This window comes from Neomonachus schauinslandi, chromosome 8 (assembly GCF_002201575.2).
Source record: "Neomonachus schauinslandi chromosome 8, ASM220157v2, whole genome shotgun sequence".
NCBI classification, from domain to species: domain Eukaryota; kingdom Metazoa; phylum Chordata; class Mammalia; order Carnivora; family Phocidae; genus Neomonachus; species Neomonachus schauinslandi.
The window spans coordinates 113,961,325-113,983,244 of record NC_058410.1 but is presented as its reverse complement, the minus strand read 5'-3'; the positions used below and the strand labels follow the sequence as shown (position 1 = coordinate 113,983,244).

The window sequence follows — 21,920 nt, the reverse complement described above, 5'->3', positions numbered from 1 at the left end:
TCCAACAGCTTCCCAGCTCACACAGAATAAAATCCAAAGTCCTTCTTATACTTAACACCCTACATGCTGGTCAGTGGCTATCTCTGAAATTATTTTCCTCTTGCTTCTCTTCTCACTTACTCTGTTTCTGCCACACCAGCCTTCTCAGGGCTTTTGCACTTGCTGTCCCCTCTGCTTGGAACTCTCACCCCATCCCCACCCCGAGACACAAAGTTTGCTCCCTCACTTCCTTCAGGTCTCTGTTCAAATACTTTCTTATCAGAGAGGCCTTCCCTATTACCCAATATAAAAGAACAAGAAAACGACAGCAATCAGCCCTACCATTTTTTCCCCTCCACTTACCACCTGGCACATACATTTACTTGTCTATTGCTTGTCTCTCCTTACTAGAATGTAAGTTCCATGATGGAGCCTCTCTCAATAACCCTGTGCTATAGGAACTGTTACTGCCATTTCCAGATGGTGAAATTAAGAGGCACAATATTGCTAGTGAACAGAGGAACCAAGTAGAATGACTCCTGAGCTTGCAACTCTAACCATTTCACATGTGTCAGAGGTCCTGACTTTGATACTATATCATTTCCCATGAATTGGCTCCATTCTGACAAGTACTATGACAGTAAAAACCCTGAATTCACACTATGTCCTAAAAAGATATGGATTCTTACCATTGGTTATTAGCCACGTTTCAAAAGCCAGGAAACATTTTTTTAAATAATCAATTAAACTGCACAAGGTGTCTGGACTTTATCCAGCAATAAGCTGTACTTTTTTCTTGTTTAGGACCCAGAGATATTAAAACAAGATGAGAACATTTTATGAAACTAAAAAGAACATAGCATATGACACCAAAACTACTTTTCCAAGACCCTTTTTCAAGTAGAATATTAACTTTAGGAATAAAATCAACTCCATCTTTAAGATGATTATTACAATTTTCTGAGTATCGCTACCAAAGGAAGAACACAGTATCTACCTGGAAAACATCAAGTAAATATTGTATCATATGCAGATACATATCCTGATTCTTTCCCTACTCCTCAGATTACTAATTTCTTCTTTCCCTGATTCTTCCAACCCATCTCCAATTATTGAGAGTACCCCTTCCCAAATGTAGTTCTCAATCAACACCTTTTCCCATCAGCTACTTCATACCAGAACTTACCAGTCTTAATTCCAGCCACTACCTCTATTATAACCAAATCTAATTATAATTCCTCTTTCTTCACTTCTGCAGTTTTTGATCTCTAATTGCCTAACCATAAATACTTCGGTACCCCCTTTTATATCCCCACCTTTTTAAAGAAAATCAACTTTTTCAAAATTGGCCCATTCTCTATTTACTTCATTAATCTGTATTATCTGGCTATTCTCCTAGGTTTACAACTTTAACGTATTTTTTCTCCATTTCTCCATTCTCAACAGGACCTGCTAACTGTTCACTGTGTTTCCTACTACCTTACTTTCCAAATTCGTATCTATCACCATATTCAGGGTTTTCTTCATTGCCTTCCTGAATTACCACAGTTCTCCAGCTGACCTACTTACTCCTACTTCCAGCCTATTCACTCACTTCCATTCATTCTATACATAAGGCCAGTAAAGCCTCTATCACACAGTACATTCCCAATTCGAGGACTTCTAAATAGCTCCCCAGCACAACAAATCCAAACTTCTCAAACCAGCACTCAGGGCCTTCTACCCCTTCGGAACATCACTAATAAATATTTATCTTAAACATTCTAAGACAAAACCCGAGAAAACCAACATCTTGATCTCGCTTATCTGATTCAGTGCAATGCACACTATAGGTCTCTAGACAATACAGATCACCATCTTCCACTTGACTTCAACTAATTACAGAAGACAATGGGAATATATTAATCTATCATCTTCTAAACATCTCAAATTACTATGGGAAGGATTCATTTTCCCAAAAGTTGAACTCTTTTAATCAGCAAAATGAAAGTGTGTACAGTTATCAGAAAATAACACCATATTCCTAGTAACAGTTCAAAGTAGTAAAATATTTTAAAGGTGAATTTGCCAATATCTATAAAAAGTTTAAGTGCAAAATATCCTTTAGCCCAGCAATACTTCCAGGAAATTACCTGTAGATACTCTCACAGAAGAAAAATTACATGCAGGATATTAAACACAACATAATTGTAATAGTGTAAAAAAAATAGGACACACACACACACACAAAATAAAAAATTAAAAAAAATATAGGACACAATTAAAACTTCCTTACTGGGCTTTTGTTTTTGTTTTTGTTTTTTCAAGTAGGCTCCATGCTCAGCATGGAGCCCAAACCCACGACCTCAAGATCAAGACCTGAACTGAGATCAAGAGTTGGACGTTCAATGGACTGAGCCACTCAGGCATCCCCCCCTTACTGGACTATTATTATACATCCCCACAATGGAATATTATGCAGCAACTAAAATAAAGCAGCAGCTGTATATGAATTGATATGGAAAGATGTTTAAGAATGATCTGAAGGAAGAAAAAAAGCAAGTCACAAAACAGAATGTACATTATTATTCTATTTGTGTAAAGGAAATGCATGTATTTGTAAATGCAAGAAAATATCTAAAAAGAAATAGTAAGAAACCACTAATAGCTAATTCTGAAATGGGATTCAGGGGAAGAAATAAGGGATTTTCACTTTTTGGGGTGTGTGTGTATATATATATATATATATATATATATATATATATACATATATATTCTTTTTTTAATTGAAGTATGGTTGGACATACAATATTAGTTTCAGTGTACAATACAGTGATTTGTTATTTACATACATTATGAAATGCTCACCATAATGAGTAGTTACCACCTGTCACCACAGAAAGTTACTACAATGTTATTGACTATATTCCCTATGCTGTACTTTACATCCCCTGATTTATAAGTTCGTACCTCTTAATCCCCTTCAACTATTTCATCCATCCTCCCACCCTCTCTCCCTTCTGGTAACTACCAGTTTGTTCTCTGTATTTATGAGTCTGTTTCTGTTTTGTTTACAGATTCTACCTAAGTGAAATCAAAGGTATGTGTCTTTCTCTAACGTCACATAATACCCTCTAGGTCCATCCCCGTTGTTGCAAATGGCAAGATTTCATCCTTTTTTATGGCTAATATTCATGTGTATCATGCCTTCTTTATCCCTTCATCTATCAATGGACATTTAGGTTGCTTCCATATTTTGGCTATTGTAAATAATGCTTCAGTGAACACACGGGTGCATGTATCTTTTTGAATCATACATCTCTCTTTTTTTTTTTTTTTTTTTTAAAGATTTTATTTATTTATTTGAGAGATAGAATGAGAGAGAGAGTGCACATGAGAGGGGGGAGGGTCAGAGGGAGAAGCAGACTCCCTGCTGAGCAGGGAGCCCGATGCGGGACTCGATCCTGGGACTCCAGGATCATGACCTGAGCCAAAGGCAGTCGCTTAACCAACTGAGCCACCCAGGCGCCCCATACATCTCTTTTTAAAAAAAAAATTATATCAAATTTTCACTTAAAAAGAGAAAGAAAGGGGCACCTGGGTGGCTCAGTCGGTTAAGCGTCTGCCTTCAGCTCAGGTCATGATTCCAGGCTCCTGGGATCAAGTCCAGCATCAGTCTCCCTGCTCAGCAGGAACCCTGCTTCTCCTCTGCCTCTGCCTCGATCTCTCTCTGTCTCTCATGAATAAATAAAATCTTAAAAAAAAAAAGAAAGAAAGAAAAAGGGGTGCCTGGGTGGCTCAGTCTGTTATCCCTTCGATTCTTGATTTTGGCTCAGGTCATGATCTCAGGGTCATGAGATTGAGCCCCACATCTGGCTTCATACTGGGCATGGAGCCTGCCTAAGATTCTTTCTTTCCCTCTCCCTCTGACCCTTGCCCCCCCCCGCCAAAAAAGAAAAAAACAAACAACAGACTAGACTTTTTAAAAAAAATTATTTATCAATTTGAGAGAGAGAGAACACAAGCATGTGAGCTTGGGTGGTGGGGAGGGGCAGAGGGGGAAGAGAATCTTAAGCAGACTCCATGCCCAGCATGAAGCCTGACCACGGGGCTCAATCTCAGGACCCTGAGATCATAACCTGAGTTGAAATCAAGAGTTGGATGCTTAACTGACTGTGTCACCCAGGTGCCCCCAAAAACCAGACTCTTAAATACAGAGAACAACTGGTGGTTGCCAGAGGGGAGGTGGGTGGGGGGGATGGGTGAAATAGATGAAAGGGATTAAGAGGTATAAAATTCCAGTTATAAAATAAATAAGTCATGAAGATGAAAAGTACAGCATAGAGAATATAGTCAATAATACTGCAATAACTTGTATGGTGACAGATGGTGACTACACTTATCATGGAGAGCACTGAGTAATGCAATGAATTGTTGAATCAACATACTGTACACCTGAGGGGCACCTGGGCAGCTCAGTCGGTTAGGTGGTCAACTCATGACTTCAGCTCAGGTCATGGACTCAGTGCCAAGCCTGCTTGAGATTCTGCTTGAGATTCCCTCTGCCCCTTCCTCCACACATGCTCTCCTGCACACACACGGGTGCTCTCTCTCTCAAATACATAAAATCTTAAAAAATATACATAGTACACCTGAAACTAAAAACATTGCATGTCAATTATACTTCAATAATAAATTTTAAAAAGAAAGAAAAGGCTGTGCATAGCAAAGACTCTTAATTTTGGATGTATATAACTGATCTTGATCACAGTGCAGGTAACAGGAGCTACTCAAAATGCTTAATGAAAAACTCATCCATTCATTCAACAATCATTTATAACACTTAATGTGGCAAGCACTGTGCCTGACGATACGGACATAATGGTGAACAAGAAAAACCTACACCAGGCTCTCTAAGAGCTAATAAAGGACTTTTGGTCTCTATTTTTCCCCATTTCCCCAGTAAAAGCCACTCTGACTTCCAGGTATCTGTTCTCATTACGCCCACGGTTCACCATAAAATAGATACAAATTAATAGGTTAATTATATCAAACAAAAACAAAGGCTTTAAAAAATGGACTCTTATTCTCGTCATAATTAATTTTAAAAGTTATCAGAAGCACAATTTGTAGAGAGAACAGTTCAACAAGCACACTTTCAAATAAATAAGAAGTAACCTATATGCTAAATGAAGTTTAAAGGAAATTAAGAACATCTGAGGAGGGAAAAAATAGGAAATATTAATTTTCTCCACTAATTTATACATGTTCACTAAATTTTTGTACAATGAATATGTACTACATAAGAAGTTCTATAATATAATAGTAACATATATGAGAAGAAGAATAGTAAGTTCTTGTTCTTGAAAAACTGTCTATTGTAACAACAGAGAAGCTACAACATGAAGTTCAACTTCTTATCCTTCCATCCCAGCCCCTTTGTGGTCTGGCCTTCTTGAGACTCCTTATTTTGTCAGCCCCAAGTCCATTCCCCCCCCCCCCCCCCCCCCCCCCCCCCCCCCCCCCCCCGCTTCTGCTAGAAACAGCATTCTGGGACTTTCCATTGGGGAGCCACTGCTCACCTCCTGGAGTGGAAGCAATAATCCCCAATCTTTGCCAAGCCATTGCTTTCTATCCCCTTGGCTGCCACAACAGTTCAGAGATGAACATATGACCCTAACAGATACAAATCAAAATCAACCCTGAAAATCCAGAGGCTAATTTTAATGAGACTATTATTGATCACAATCACAGACATATAATGCAGCTAAAATTCCTGAAAATAACATTGTAATAAATAGAATTCTCATTTAATGTGGCAGTGAAATAGTCATTAGTTACCTCTTTTGTTGAAATATACAAAAACAGCAACAAAAATATAATATTCAAAAAATTCCCAATTCTAAGATTTAAAACTTCCTACTTGTCTCAAACAGTAAGAATGCTGAATCCATATAAATCACATCCTGTTAAAATAGGTAAGTATAGAAAGAGAAAATACAGGCTACCAGGCATATACATTAATCACATCTCCTCTGACAAAAATTTAAAAAGTAAGTTCAAAAATAAAGGTTCCTATGCATAGTATTTTATGAGGCACCTAAAATGCCACAATACCTGGAAAAAAAAAAAAAAAACTTCCATACATTTAACTTTTTAAGTAATTTTGATTATTTTCAACACTAAGAAAACTACAGAATATATTAATAAATTATAGGGAAACAAAGTTCAATTCAAAATGAGAAAATAAAACTTAAGCCATCAGAACTTCCTAAGAGTAAAATGGGCTACCTTGTAACATGGAGACCTCCCCTTCCCAAAAACTAAACTAAAACCAAAACTGCAAGTCTCTGAAAATATGACATTCTTGAAGAATGTGATGGGTGTGCCAGCTGTTTTATTTCTTGAAAGCATATAGTTGAACGCATATAATACTCTGTTGCATTTTTCTCTAGCATTGCACAACTTTCCTGGCCTACAATGCACATACTACATCTATTACCATATTTAAGCATCTGACAGCATTGTTATAAGAATCCACAATACTCATCTTTAACTAAACTCATATATAAATGTTTTAGTCTTCAAATGTCCATGGATTTCAGCAGTTAAGTATCATATATGTTTTTTCCACAGTCTCAATACATTTCCTGAACTTTTAGCTTCAGTTTCCTGTTCGTCAATGGCTACAACTCTAGAGGCAATACATAAACACACCCCAGCCATGGTATTTCCACTTTGACAATAGTGGATGAACTTAATATGACCAAACATAACTATAGTGCATATAAATGGTACATGACAGTTAACATAGCAATAACAGGAATTCAATAATTTATAAAAATGGAAATATAAATCATATTACTGATATAAAAATGTTACAAAACCAACAGTCTCAATGTATAAGAACTGCAGGGCTGCTACCTAAAGAATCCTCCAAATACAAAACAAGTTGCAGATCATAAGAGACGAAAAAAATGCCTTCCCCCTTCAAAAAAATGAAGACAGGAAAAAAGAAACCAAACCATGGGAAATATAAGTAAGTGATCTGATACAAAGCTTTGAGGACATGGAAAAAAATTTTTGTATACACTTGTGGGTTATACAATTCAACTTCACAGTATTTGAAAATGATAAAGAAAAGTTAGTATTTCAGTAAAAATGGATCTAGCCCAGAAGCCTACTTTCTTTGAAGGAATATAGCAGGATAAGCAGAGGTTGCTGGGGGCATCTTTATGTAACCCATGCCTTTTTCTTTCTGTAATCATGGGAAAGAATATAGAACATTATTACCAGGTACAAAATGATTTCATGATAAAATTATGCTTAAAGTGACTAAAAAGTACACCATGCAAATTTTCCAAATACAGGAAAGCCATCTTGCCAAAGTTAAAACAATACACTTCAAGGGAAAAAAAATAGTGTGATAATGATTTATTTGATGGCTAGGAACAGACATTATTTATATATGAGAAAAAATTACTCTGTAAAAAGGGAGTATTTACAGAGCATTTAGAGTGATCAGAAACTAAGCTTATGGCTTTATAGATCTTCCACCACACTGCATCTACACAGGAAAACAGTGTAAAAGAAAACAATATTTTTTTTAAGATTTTATTTATTTATTTGAAAGAGAGTGAGTGAGTGAGAGCGAGCATGAGCAGGCGGAGGCGGATAAGCAGACTCCCCTGCTGAGCAGGGAGCCCGATGCGATGCAGGGCTCAATCCCAGGACCCTGGGACCATGACCTGAGCCAAAGGCAGATGCTTAACCGACTGAGCCACCCAGGTACCCGAAGAACAATGTTTAAATAAGTTTCTCACCATGATGTGTGGCATATACTAAAATGTCAGAGGCTAGAGAAGATGCAAACTTAAGAGCCTACTGTAATAGAAGTATAGAGTTAGAAGCTGTGAGGTGAAAGTACAACAGCTCCCAACTCTCCATGCTACTCTTACCAGCACATCAATCTGTAAAATGATAGAAACAAAAAGCCCACTTTTTTTTGAGAAAGCTATTTATGATTACAACACTATTATATCTGTAATTTACAACTCTAAAAATGAAAGAAAGAAACCCTTTTCTCCTTAAGGCAGATTTTGGAGTCTTGGTTTCAAATATTACTTTAAGAATAGTAATGCTAACAAAAAAAAAGGAAAAAAAGAATGCTCATCCAAGAATGTAATCATGGGCTTCTCATTAAGAAGTGTGAACTATTATCCCATTTTTCCTGGTGGTAAAATTATTTTTTATCTTGGTTTTTAATAGTAATAGTAGAAAAGTTGGGCTCCTGGGTGGCTCAGTCGTTAAGCGTCTGCCTTCGGCTCAGGTCATGACCAGTGTCCTGGGATCGAGCCCGGAATCCGGCTCCCTGCTCCACGGGGGGCCTGCTTCTCCCTCTCCCACTCCCCCTGCTTGTGTTCCCTCTCTCGCTTTGTCTCTCTCTGTCAAATAAATCTTTAAAAAAAGAAAAATTTATCAGTAGTACTACTGTAATTTCCACCCAGATGGCTGAGAATCACACTAGGCATGACAGTAAAAAACAGCCCTAGTTTAGCTCTAAAAGGTGCAGGCCTGCTCAGTAATTAGCTGTGGATCTTGAACATATGACTTTACTTCCTCTGGACCTCAATGTCCTCATCTGTAAGGCAAGATGGCTGGACTAGAGGTTATTTCCCTCCCTTCCTCTGTCTCCCTGGCTCCTTCCACTTTATGGCTTTAGTTGATTTAAGAACTAGCCTGGGGTTTCTGAGGACAGAGAGAAAAATCTGGAGAAAAGGAATAAAGATAATGTAAACAACTAGAATATGGAGAGAAAAAAAGTCAAAAACTCATGTTTATAAAAAGAAATGGACAAATGGTTCAGGATAGAAGATTATGAGTTTCACTGTCAAAATTAATTTGAATACAAGTTTCAGTTATATTGAAATCAGAAAAGAAAGTGAGAAATGCCAGAGATACAGACTTAAACATTATCTATAACACACAAGAATGCCTCCCAAATAACCCAAGAAATCCTCCCCACATTCCCTCAGTACATACAAAGATCTCATAATACCTGGCTTGATCATTCATAATTCTGCCCCAACATAATCACTATTTTCCCACAGGTTATTCCCCTCAGCCAATTTGGCTTCATCATGTCAAACAAACCTAGAATACCTCCCCTTCATTATCACTCAATGTTCTTTCTGAAATGCATTCTCTCTTCTCTCAACTTATACTAATAATTTATCATGCACTAACCATGTCTGAAGCACCATTCTCAGTGCTCGGTATGTATCAGCTCATTTAATTCTCTCAACAAACCTAGGAGGGAGGTCAAGTAACTTACTTAAGATGACACAGCAGCAGAGCTAGGATTCCGACACGGGCAGTCTGGCTCCAAGGAACCTGTCCTCTTAACTTGCTAACTAGTGCTTCAAAGTTCAGATCAAGTTCTGTCACCTTTTTGAAGTTCTCAGCTGCTTAGCAATTATTCCTGCCTCTTGAGTCCTTAAGTAAATCACTCATTTACCACTTACCATTAGTTGTTATTTATCTTTTGTGCACATATTCTATCTTTTCTAAGAACAGGCTCTTGTCTCATTTATTCTGTAACAACACTATTTAGAACCTAAGAGAACCTAGTATCTGAAACATAAAAGTGCTTATTAATGAAACTCTAACGACATTTAGTGTTTACTGGAGACACATAGGAGGCTCTGGGCTAAGTGCCTTCATATGTACCGTCTCATTTAATCCTCACAACTGCCCATCCTCAATATTGCAAGTGAGGAAACGAGGCTCAGAGAAGCTATATATGTTGTTCAATATCACACAGCGGTAGTGATGGTCTTACTTAAGAGACTGTACCACACTCATAATCTGCAGTCTACCACAGAACACCTTGAAGAATCAGTCCTAATGACAAATGAGTTCAACGTGTGCCTACTCGGCAGCATGACCCCGCACACTAAGGATTCAGGACCAGAGGTACAGCTGCTGCCCTCAGGAAACTTGTAGCAGAGCAGGACTTCGGGACCAAACCCTCCCATCACTGGCAGAGTCACCATCATCGACTTAAATATTTTAACTTATATTTTAAATCAAAATATCAGAATAATCCTGGGAAACTCTCTTCCACACCACTCATTCTCCCTTCAGGCTCCCTCACTCCCTTTATGCTTGGACTTCTCTAAGCTTTTGTATTATAGAGTAGAAAGGTTCCGTTAATCCTAACAACCATTAGGATATCTAAAGTTAATTTAGTGATAGCTCAGACTCAAGGGTATATTTGATAAAGTTCATGCCCATAATGAAATACGAGCAGTGAAGAACAGCTAGAAAAAAAGCAGTAGCAAAATGCAGTGAAACGAGGGATATGAAAGTCACACTGTAAAGGAAAGAAAAAGCAATAAAAGAAAATGGACACAAAGAGAAGGTAGAAAGTAAGAGTCCAGCATAAATTCAGTGGAGAAACGTAAATAACACTAAAATCTAGTCCATTTTAGGAATTCTGACTCCTTTATTCCTTTTCCTAACATCTAAAGGAAATAGAAAAAAAATATAAAACAACTGAAAAATCACTTGCTAGAAACAGTATATAAATTAGAGGAGTTTTTTCCTGAGAAACCATTCATTTTAGAATTTCAAAGCTGCAAAGAAACCTTAAAATACTACCTAATCCAACCCACTCATTTTACAATTAAAATAAGGCTCAGAAGGTTGATTTTAATTTGCCCAAGATCGTATAGCTACTGAATCTCACCCCAATGTCTACTCCTACCAGACTAGGGTTCCTAGAAATGTATTTTACTACTCCATTTTCCACTCTTAATAACTATTAAATTAGTTTCTGCATAAGCATCTCAGAATCCACATATTATTCCTAATTCCCTCAGAAGAAAATAACCAGATATTCTGGATTATGTAAAGCAATACAGAATTTTATTCTTTTATTCCCAAAGTCAGTAATCTCAAATTGGGTCCTGATTCTCACCAGGAGGAGATTCAAACATTTCCCAGAAAGGCAGAAAGAAAAAAGATCTCCGGAAGCTGACCAAAAGCAAGCCAAGTTGATAAACTACAATACATTTGGAAAGGAATCAGACTCAAGACCCCTGGAGGCTGGATGACAGCTAGTGGGAAAAATAACGGATATATCTTTTTTTCCCGTTTCTATTTTATATCCTCTTAACTAACCATAGGCTCCTATCTTTCTGACAAACGTCAATTCCAGGAGCCTGTAAAGAAAAGAAATGAAGAGAGTATCATGTCACTTTCAGCAAAGGTGGCTTTTAGACAGGAACTATCTTGGCCAGGAAATATGGCAAGAGGGATAAGTTTTAAGGTAAACCCACAGACTGGTACGTTTCGCCTTAAAAGCAGCAGGAAGTCCTGAAAATGTGTTATATACACTTAGAATTTCCTCCACTGCAAAGCACTTCAAGATATTCTGGGCTGGAAGGAACTCATCCTGGGCCATTTCTGTGGTCTAATGAAGTTTGCTTCTTACACACTGCCCCTCCTCGATAAACTGTGGGCACTGTACTCCAGGTTATCTGAGCTGAGTGATTTTGAAGTCTTATATAGAACCTTAGTTTAAATACAGTGAACACCTAGGCCTTAAAAAATGATGTCTTGGCCTATAGAAGGCTGACTGAAGTTTTCTGGAAGGGAAGAAAATGCCTTAGTTTACCTTAGGAACATAGCTTACTTTTCACATATATGAAGTTCATTATAGATTAGGTATAATCTCCTGTTTTAACATGTTAACCAAATTAGAATTATTGTACTGAAAATGAAAAGGACAAAAAGATAAAAAGAATCATTATTAAGTTAGAAACAAACTGTTTTAGTGACTCAATGAGCTTAGGAAGTAAGAGTAAAAATGACCAACAAGAGGTGCACCTGGGTGGCTCAGTTGTTAAGCATGTGCCTTCGGCTCAGGTCATGATCCCAGGGTCCTGGGATCCAGCCCCGCAAATAAATAAATAAATAAATAAAATAAATAAATAAATAAATAAATAAATAAATAAAATCTTAAAAAAAAAAAATGACCAACAAGATTAATGAAGTTTTTAACAACTGAAGAGGAAAACTGGGAACAGCTTTTCAGCTGGGGGGGGAGGGAAGGGGAGGGGAGGGGGTCCTGGTGTGCAGCTGCTACAGAGATGGTATTTAAACATATTTAGTTTCAAGACATAGGTGAAAATTTGGGCCTCAAGTTTAGACAGAAGATACAGATTTGTGGTCTAGAAAGCAGAGTAATGATTAAGTTTTTAGAGAAAGAGGTGGTTATGGAAAAACATTTAAAAACAACAGCATTCCTCAGATAATACACTTTGAAGATAACCTAACCTTCCAGATGAATAATACTTATCATACAGATATGGAATATTTGGACTGCTTTGTTCTAAATGAAAAGCTAAAAAATTAATTTTTTTTCTCAGGCTATGAATTGACAGAAAAAAGCTAAGGATTAAAACAGCTTCATAACTACTATTTGTCCAAAGTCTTCTGAAGTTTCTCTATTTGTAACAAAACTTTTGGAAAAAATGGAGAGAAAAATCTGATGCACCAATACTACTACTATTTTACAATAGTGGTGAGAACTTAAAAGTACATTAACCAAAATGCTGATAATTAATAAATCTGGAGAACAGGTCTATGGAAGTTCATACTAGTCTCCCCAGGTCTGTGTAGCTTAAAACTTCCATAATAAAAAAATCTTTAAAAAGCCTACCTGCGGATATTTTAAAAATTCCTTTTTTTTTTTTTGAGAGTGCTTGAGCACAAGTTGGGCGAGGGGCCGGAAAGGGGCGGGGGAGAGAATCCCAAGCAGGCTCCACCCCCAGCGGAGCCCAAGGTGGGGCTCGACCTCATTACCCTGAGATCAAGTTCTGCACCAGGCTCCCTGCTCAGCGGGGAGCCTGCTTCTCCCTCTGTCTGCTGCTCCCCCTGCTTGTGCTCTCTCCTTCTCTCTTTCCCTCTCCCTCTGACAAATAAATAAATAAATAAATAAATAAATAAATAAATAAATAAATAAATAAATCTTTTTAAAAAATTCTATCTGTAGTTAAGACTTGACAGCTCATAACAAAATTCTAACAGGCAAAATCTTTTCTTTTTTTTTAAATTATGTTATGTTAATCACCATACATTACATCATTAGTTTTTGATGTAGTGTTCCATGATTCACTGTTCGCGTATAACACCCAGTGCTCCATTCAGTACGTACCCTCTTCAATACCCAGCACCAGGCTAACCCATGCCCTCACCCCCCTCCCCTCTAGAACCCTGTTTGTTTCTCAGAGTCCATAGTCTCCCATGGTTCTTCTCCCCCTCCGATTTCCCCTTCATTCTTCCCTTCCTGCTATTCTTTTTTTTTTTTTAAACATATAATGTATTATTTGTTTCACAGGTACAAAATCTTTTCAAATAATGTTTTATTCATTCTCAATAGACCAATGAAATTTAATGTGTATGAAAGGGAGAAAAGATCCTGTGTCATTTTAGAGGAATATAAGTATGTTCATTAAATGGAAAAAAGTCCTCTTATCCGTGTTGGTTGACGTTGGACATTTGTTATTTTTCTCTTCAATGAACTTATAATTTTTGTTAAAGAAAATATATAGTCCATATAAACATACGGTTTTGGTTAGTAAAGGCAAAATAAACATTTATCCCCAGTATCAATGATTAATTTGTTGAACGTGCTGATTAGCTGTATTATTTCAAACATCTTACATTCTAGTAAATAATCAAATAAACAACTTTTTTATGGAGATGCAAAAAAAAAGGAAAAAGATTTAAAAACAAAACCAATATCCATAAATTATACCTAACCCTAAAATGCAAAAAAAACCCCATATATTTAAAGTTATATAAACTAATAAGTAGAGGGGGAAAGTTGAATGTTTTTAACAATAATAGTTTAAGCTAGGATTTAAATGGATATAATTTAAATCATATCACTCTACTAGACTATGACAGTACTGCAACTAATAGAGAATAAACTGACTGCTTAGATTTACCACTCACTGATAAACAAGAATAGTATATGTGGTTTACAAGCACATATCTTTCCTCCCTATGATAAATAGCACCACCCAAAAAATGATAACTAGACTTGTTTACCTCTTCTTCATCTGTAAGTTCCAAGACAATAAAAACTATACATGTCTGTGCAATACATAGCACACTGTAGGTGTGCAACTCTTCTAACAGGAATAATCACCACCTTCAATTCCCAGAAAGCTATTGCTAGCTATCAGTCTCATTCCCTATGTGACGTGCATAGGATAACAAAATCAAGCAGGGTTTCCTTGCTGGCAGTTCTGCCTTGAATCATTTTCAGAATCTTATTTCTTCTAACAAAATATGTCACCAGGAAACTTCAGAGAGAAGCAGCATAAATACATATACGTAAAGACAAAAGAGATTGTCAGCAATTCTCTTTTTCTCCATCATTATGAAAATACTGAAGTCTGAATTCAGGTATTTCACTTTTTGCAGATAACAAGATCACTGTCCTCTTCAACAAATTGTTGTAGTTTTCCTCATTAAAGTAAAAATTACATACCGTAAAATGCCCAGATCTTAAGCAGTCAGCTCAGTAAGTTTGAACAAGCGCATACACCAACAACTGGTGAATCTGGATGTTCCTTGTCCTAGGTCTTGCAACTTTTCTGTAAGTTAAAAATTTTATGAAAATAAAAAGTTACCCAACCAATGTACACTTGAATTACTATTACCCAAGTCAAGCTACAGAATACTTCTATCTCCCCCAGAAAGTTCCCTTTTGCCCCTTCCAATCAACCACAACCCTTACCCAGAAACCACTGTCCTGATTTCTATCACCACACCTAAAGTTTTGCCTGTTCTTTTTTTTTTTTTTTTTAAGATTTTTATTTATTTTTTGACAGAGAGAGACACAGCGAGAGAGGGAACACAAGCTGGCAGAGTGGGAGAGGGAGAAGCAGGCCTCCCGCGGAGCAGGGAGCCCGATGTGGGGCTCGATCCCAGGACCCTGGGATCATGACCTGAGCCGAAGGCAGATGCTTAACGACTGAGCCACCTAGGCGCCCCAAGTTTTGCCTGTTCTTATATTTTTCATAAATGGCATCATTTGTACATACTTGTGCCTGGCTTCTCTTGCTCTGAATAACATTTCTGAGATTCATTTATGTTGTGTGAAGCAGCAGTTCATTCCTATTGTGAAAAAAAACTGCTATGAACATTTTACATCAATCTTTTTGTGAACGTGTACTTCATTCCCCTTAAAACAGTAAGATTTCATTTAAAAAGGGGAGGGTTCCCACATATAAATAAGCCTGTAAAGTCATATAGTATAGACAGATGGACTGATTGCACATATAGCAAAAATATATAGTTATATAAAATACAAAAAAAATAGATATTTTATCTACGTGTGTGTGTGTGTGTGTGTGTGTAAATGAATAGATTCTGAGAAGTTCACCTGGAACTAACAAAGATATTTTTTAAAAACTTATAAAGTTCAGAGTGAAAATAAATCTAAGATGGGAAAGCTGTCCGTTTAATTTTTCTTTTTTTTTTTAAAGATTTTATTTATTTATTTGACAGAGAGAGACACAGCGAGAGAGGAAACACAAGCACGGGGAGTGGGAGAGGGAGAAGCAGGCTCCCTGCAGAGCAGGGAGCCCGATGCGGGACTCGATCCCAGGACCCTGGGATCATGACCTGAGCTGAAGGCAGTCGCTTAACCAACTGAGCCACCCAGGCGCCCTGTTTAATTTTTCTTAATAAGTATTATGTTTTAACCTAAGAATAATTTAAAAGAGAAACAGATTTCTCTCCATATAAGTTACCCTGTTCTGCTTCAATGAAATACCTTCTTCTCATAACAAATTCCCTCCCCAAACTAGAACTTCAAAACATTAAATGTTACCTCCACTACATAATAATTTTTTATGCCAGGGATAAAACCCAAAATATGTGCTAAAATTACAAGTTTTTATCTTATTGTCTTGCTTTTTAAAAAAGTTAAATAGGGAAATAATCCATTGGCTAATACTTAAAATGGGTAAAGACCATTCCATCTTCATTGAGACTATACTCTGAAAAGGACTCAATCTCTAGGATGTTTTCTCCATCCCCAAAAGTAATTTACTGCAGCATTAAGTCTATGACAAACACATCTTGACTTTGAAATTCCACTGTGTAATTTTCAGCTAAAAGTAGAGGAGATTCTTTAATTTCCAGAGGTAGTAACATTAAGAAACATACATACAAATCTGATTTTTGAAGAGATCAATTTGAAATTCTCAACCCTGCTTTTGATAATCAGATGATCCTTTTCAGGGGACTAGAAGTGGCTCTTCATTTAACATCACCTATAAATTGCCAAGATGGAGGCAGAATGATACAAATGGTTCTAGAAATTTACCATTGCTTGCTTTAGGAAGGGTTTGCAACTAGAAAAGGAGGAAACGACCCTCTTCTAAAGGTGCTCGATCTTTGTTCATCTTTTATTCCTGCTCCCCCCAAATGAGCAACTTCAAGAACACACAATTCTAATGTACTATATTTTTAATCTTAAAAAACATTCTTAGCATTTGGATGTTCCCTAACTTTCGCAGATGTGTAATTATTTACTTAACCCATTACTCACTCTGAAAATACATCATTTTTATTTTTCTAATAATTGTACCATTTTCTAAAAGAACAAGGAAAACAGCCTCGATTAACTGTTACAAAAACAACTTTCATTATCTTTTTCCTGTTTTAGAGAATTACAATCTTATTCTTATTTTTAAAGTGTTTTTCTTCCAGACCAAGAGTAGGAAACAGATACAGCAAACGTGCAGACCCCATACTCCCTCTGGTGGTCCTTCACTCTCATTAACTAGATGTTTTCCAAAAGACTAGAAGTAAATACTAAATTGAACATAAAATTAACTTGTTCCATTTAAGGATTATAGTCTTACATGTTTAAGTTTCAGCTGAGTACAGACCAATTCTTTTCATAACAAACTGAGATACAAGTTATTTTGAGTACTTGAATTTTAGTGTTTCAAATATTGCTAAAATATCCTTAGTAACTTGTTACACAGATTAGTCACAGGGTGCATAAGGCCCATAATAGGCTCTTTTGACAGACAGTCTTTTACTTGGTATGTATCTTTTTTGCAAGTTAAATCACACTTCAGTGGCTACTGTTTTTAAATCAATAGTTACTTTCATACCAACAACCAATCTCCTATGTGTGTAGATTTAATTTTCTTTACACTTTGGGGACATATTATCGGAAGTTAAAAATGTACTATAGATTCTTTCTCCCTCCTTGGCCATCTTGGCAACTGCTCTTTGTTGGGGGGCTGTCCCGCACCTAAGGCAAGAAGATGGTGGCTGCACAGAAGAAAGTCACTGGAGTCAATTATCTCTAGGCTCCAACTCAATGTAAGTGGACAGTACATGATGGGGTACACGGCCAAGCAAAACTGGTCATCCTAGCCAACAACTGCCTGCCTTGAGGAAATCTGAAATAGAGTACTACGTCACATTGGCCAAAACCGGTGTCCATCACTAAAGTGGCAATAATATTGAACTGGGCACAGCATGTGGAAAATACTACAGAGTATGCACACTGGTTATCACTGATCCAGGCGATTCTGATAGCATTAGGAGCATGCCAGAAAAGACTGGTAAAAAGTAAATCATGCAAAATTTTTCTTTAATAAAACTGGCCAGAGATCATTAAAAAAAAAAAATGCACTGTAGAAAATTCAGAAATGTACAATAAACCAAAATCTAATTATTAATCAGCTAGGTTAAAAAGTTCAAATAGTTTCAGGATGCCTGGCTGGCTCTGTCGGTGGAGCATGTGACTCTTGATCTCCAGGTTGTGGGTTCGAGCACCACATTGAGTGTTACAGATTACTAAAAAAAATAAATTCTTAAAAAAGATTTAAAAAAATAAAAGTTCAAATAGTTTCAGAATCATAAAATGTCCATATTTAGTTGTTCAGTATTAAATAATTACAGAATTTGGTGTGCCAAAATATGTACAATATAGATTTTTTTCTTGGGGTGCCTGGGTGGCTCAGTCAGTTAAGCATCTGCCTTCGGCTCTGGTCATGATCCCAGGGTCCTGGGATTGAGCCCCAGTCGGGCTCCCTGTTCCGTGGGGAGCCTGCTTCTCCCTCTGCCCCTCTCTCTCTCATGAATAAATAAACAAAATCTTTAAAAATATATATGTACAGATTTTTTTCTTTAGGAATTGTGAAAAATTATAGTAAAGGCCTGTACAGAGATATCCTTGGGTATAACATGCATATTACTATCAAAGCCATATTCATGTCTAAAAGTGTCATCTGATTTATCCTCAAATTAGCTATTTTAATAAATGCCCTTGTTTTTTGTGGCTTTATTCATTCAAAAGTATTTGCCTACCCCCAAACTCAAAAGGAACCACACCTGAGGATAAATGACTTAAACACACAATGTTTACCATGTAGATGTGAGAATTCAACTTATGCTTAATTTTGAAACTGAAATGTGGTTGATAATTTTATGATATGGTCTACCACAAGTTAAAGTGGACAAAAAAACCCAGTAAAATATCTAAAAACAGAATTTGAAAATGGGTTTTTAATTAAAAGACATTTTTAGGGGCACCTGGGTGGCTCAGATGGTTAAGCATCTGCCTTCAGCTCAGTGCATGATCCCAGAGCCCTGGGATCGAGCCCCGCCATCAGGCTCCTTGCTCAGCGGGAAGCCTGCTTCTCCCTCTCCTTCTACTGCTTCCCCTGCTTGTGCTCTCTCACTCTCTCTGTCAAATAAATAAATAAAATCTTAAAAAAAAAACCAAAAGACATTTTTATAAAGTCCCTAAAATATGCTTTTGTGTAAATAAAACTATGAAATATAAATTTAATTTATCATGTGGTATATTTAAACATTACCTTAGGATAAAGATTATAATACTTATTATACATAGTAAATTACACATAGTAGTTAAAACTAATATATTCCTATAGACTTTAAAGAACAATTACTTAAATCATCGAAAACGATGAGGAGCCCCAGACTTACAAGATTCCTTACAACTATTTATACAGAATAAAACCCACTCTACAGGACGAGTCACTGTTCAACCAATCTACCCTGAGCATCAAAAAGACAACTCAGCTTTAATAGCAATAACTTCTTCTATAGCTACAGAAAGAGGATGTTCTTTCTTCTCTAGACTGAGTCATTCTAAGAAACCTTTAAGAAACTAAATAATCCAAAATATGTGTTCTTTTCCAATCCAAGAATAAACAGAAAATTGAAGATTTAATTAGTTGTCTAATCCAGTATTTTAAGTTTTTCATGTTGAACTGGTTAAAATTATGTTTTAAAAAAAGAAATTCACCTAAAATTACCACAACTAAAAAAATTAAAGATTCAGAAAAATATTTGTTTTGTTAAATGTTGGAAAGACAAAGACCTCATAACATTTAAGCCTGTTGTTTTTAGAGATATAAAACATTTTCTAAAGACCATCTTTGATTTTGTTTTTAAAAATCCCAGTCACAACTAGCCTATTGGTTAAAGGGTTCAGCTTTAAACGGTGTTACTAATTAGCTAGGTAAATAGTAAAATCACAATTCAGTGAAATACTACTAAAGTAGCATAATTAAATCAAAATTATAACTTTGTTCCTAAGAAGTTACACTTCTGTTAAACATAAATCATCCCCAATGGATATAAAAGACACATTAGAAAAAAATTAAGCTAAATCAAGTGTTACAAATAAATTTAAATATGTATAAACTACATTTTAAAAATAGTTGTTATATATTATTTTTAAATGTATTTTTTCTGTAGATGCCCTACATTGGTCAGGGCCATAACTGTAGATTAAGTAGAGGTCAGCTGGGAGAGAGACGAAGAGAAAATGGTAAGTGAAAGTATGACAAATAAAGATTTCCCAAAAAGAATAAAAAATTTTTCAAGTGTATCCTTGAATTTTGATTCAAACACCAAGAGAAACAGCTACTTACTTTAATTCTCTAAAGTAAAAACCCTCGGGGGGGGGGGTGCAGAATTCCATAGACTATTAAAAATACTTAACTGAAATATACCTTAACTTTTCCCTTGTCCACAATCTAACAAAATGGTAAGACAATGAAAATAAACACTCCTGTCTACCCTCAGCGAGGCAAAGAAAGCTCCCATTCAATGCTAAGCCTTATTCCACTGGAAAACATACCCCTGAAAAGTAAATCCAAAACCACGAGCTCAAACTACTTCATGCAGAATTTACTGAATGGCGGCCAAACGCTATACACGCTGTCCTGAACCACACTGAAGGATATCTAGAGTTCTGCATTCCCCATTTACTAACTTTGTACCTTACCATGCTTTCGCCACCACTGCAGAAACCGATTTTTTAAAGTAAGACTACAATGTTCCTCCAGGCTCGTCCACGGAAAGAAGGCAATTAATCTACACGCTGACCCCTCAAATTGTTGTTGTTTTTAAATCAGTACTGGGTTTGACTCCTATACTGTCGCCAGCACACCTTTTCAGACGTCAGTGGAAGGAGTTCTAACGTTCTAGGAGTGAACCGAATAATGAGCCCTAAATCAAGTTTTAACGGGCTTTTCACCTGGCACGAGAATAATCACCTGTTAGAACGGCGCTGCACTGGCACCCTCCAAGAACGGCCGAGAACCGGGATGCTGTATCCCAGTCACTTGTCCCATGGCGGCAGGTGAAGGCGGAGAACACGCATCCACACCCACCGCCCGGGGAGCGCAAACCGAAAGCGAGGAGCGCAGCAGTGGGACACTCCGTTATCCTCGCCCGCCACCGGCCCCGCCAGGTGTGCGCGGCTCCATCACGCCCGCGGCGTCCCGGCGCACGGCTCACCCGGGCTCGACTTCGCCCGCCGCCCGGGCCCCAGAAGGCGAAGTTTCTCTGCCGCCCGCGGCAGCTGCTGCTCACGCGCCGCCCGGCTCTCGGCGGGTCCCGCAGCCTGCTCCGGGCGGTCGCGGTCACGGTCACAGGCGCCGGGCCTCGGGCGAGTCGGGGACCGCCGACGGGAGCCGGAGCCGGGACCTGTCACCTCGGGCGGGAAACAAAAGCCGGGTGAGCACGAGCGGGCGCGACCGGCCTCGCCTCCGCAAGGGGGAGTGCGGCGGGGGCGGGGAGCGGCTCTCGCGGCCGCCCGAGTCCGCGCCTCCCGTAGGGAGCACCGGCCCCGAGGGCCGGCAGGGCGCACAGGGGCCCCGCAGTTGGGCTAGGGGCATCCAGCGCGCTCGCCTCGAGGCTTCCCCGGCACCGCTCGCCCCGAAGCACCGCTCGGGGGGGCTGGGAAACCGTGCGTGAGGGGGCGCCGAAGCAGCGCGGCGGCCCCCGGACCGCAAAGGAGGGAATTCGGTTCCCGGGGCGCCGCGGCCGCCCGCCCCATCCCTGCGGCCATGGCGCCGGTACCTGTCGCCGTGGTTGCTCCTCGGCCCCGTCTCTCTCTGCCTCACCCGCGCGCCACTCGGCCCCCAGCCCGCCCAGCAGGCCGTCCGCGCGCTGGACGCCGCCGCCCGAGACTGGCAGCGCCCGCGAACCGGCCCGAATCCCCCGGGCAGCGCCCGGCGCGGTCCCGCCCCCGCCGGCCGCAGGACCCGCCTTCCATAGGGCCCCGGGGCTGTCAGTCCGCCCCCAAAAGGCGCGCGGGCTGTCTCTTCGCCTGTCCGGATTGGTGGCCGCGCGCCGTCCATGCAAATGAGACCCCGCCCCCGCCCATTTGCACCTCCGCCTTAGTGTAAACTCCGCCTCTCCACGCCAGCCCACGTGTCTGGCCCTTGGCCTTTGTGGGGCCGGAGGGAAGGGATGGAGGAAACTGACCGACGCCCCCTCACACCATCTCTCACCTCCAGAGAAACTCATGCCTAAACAAGCTAGTTGATTTCACATCTGAATCGTATCTCTGAAAACTCTGCCCTCCGGTCTGT

The 21,920-nt window shown here is 38.7% G+C and overlaps 1 protein-coding gene across 6 annotated transcripts in view; it reads right to left on the bottom strand.

Annotated features, from left to right (window-relative positions):
- Nucleotides 1-21,500, bottom strand: part of FKBP5 (FKBP prolyl isomerase 5) — a 116,422-nt gene extending 94,922 nt beyond the window's left edge. The window contains exons 1-4 of one of the 6 annotated variants that reach the window (XM_044917349.1): nucleotides 21,406-21,500; nucleotides 20,598-21,037; nucleotides 15,081-15,153; nucleotides 14,525-14,630 (exon numbers count right to left, since the gene is read on the bottom strand). The gene's annotated coding sequence lies outside the window, so the exon portion shown is untranslated. The remainder of the gene's footprint in view (nucleotides 1-14,524; nucleotides 14,631-15,080; nucleotides 15,154-20,597; nucleotides 21,038-21,405) is intronic. The other 5 variants (XM_021684665.2, XM_021684666.2, XM_021684667.2 and 2 more) reach the window with 5 other exon arrangements.
- Between the last annotated feature and the right edge of the window lie 420 nt (nucleotides 21,501-21,920).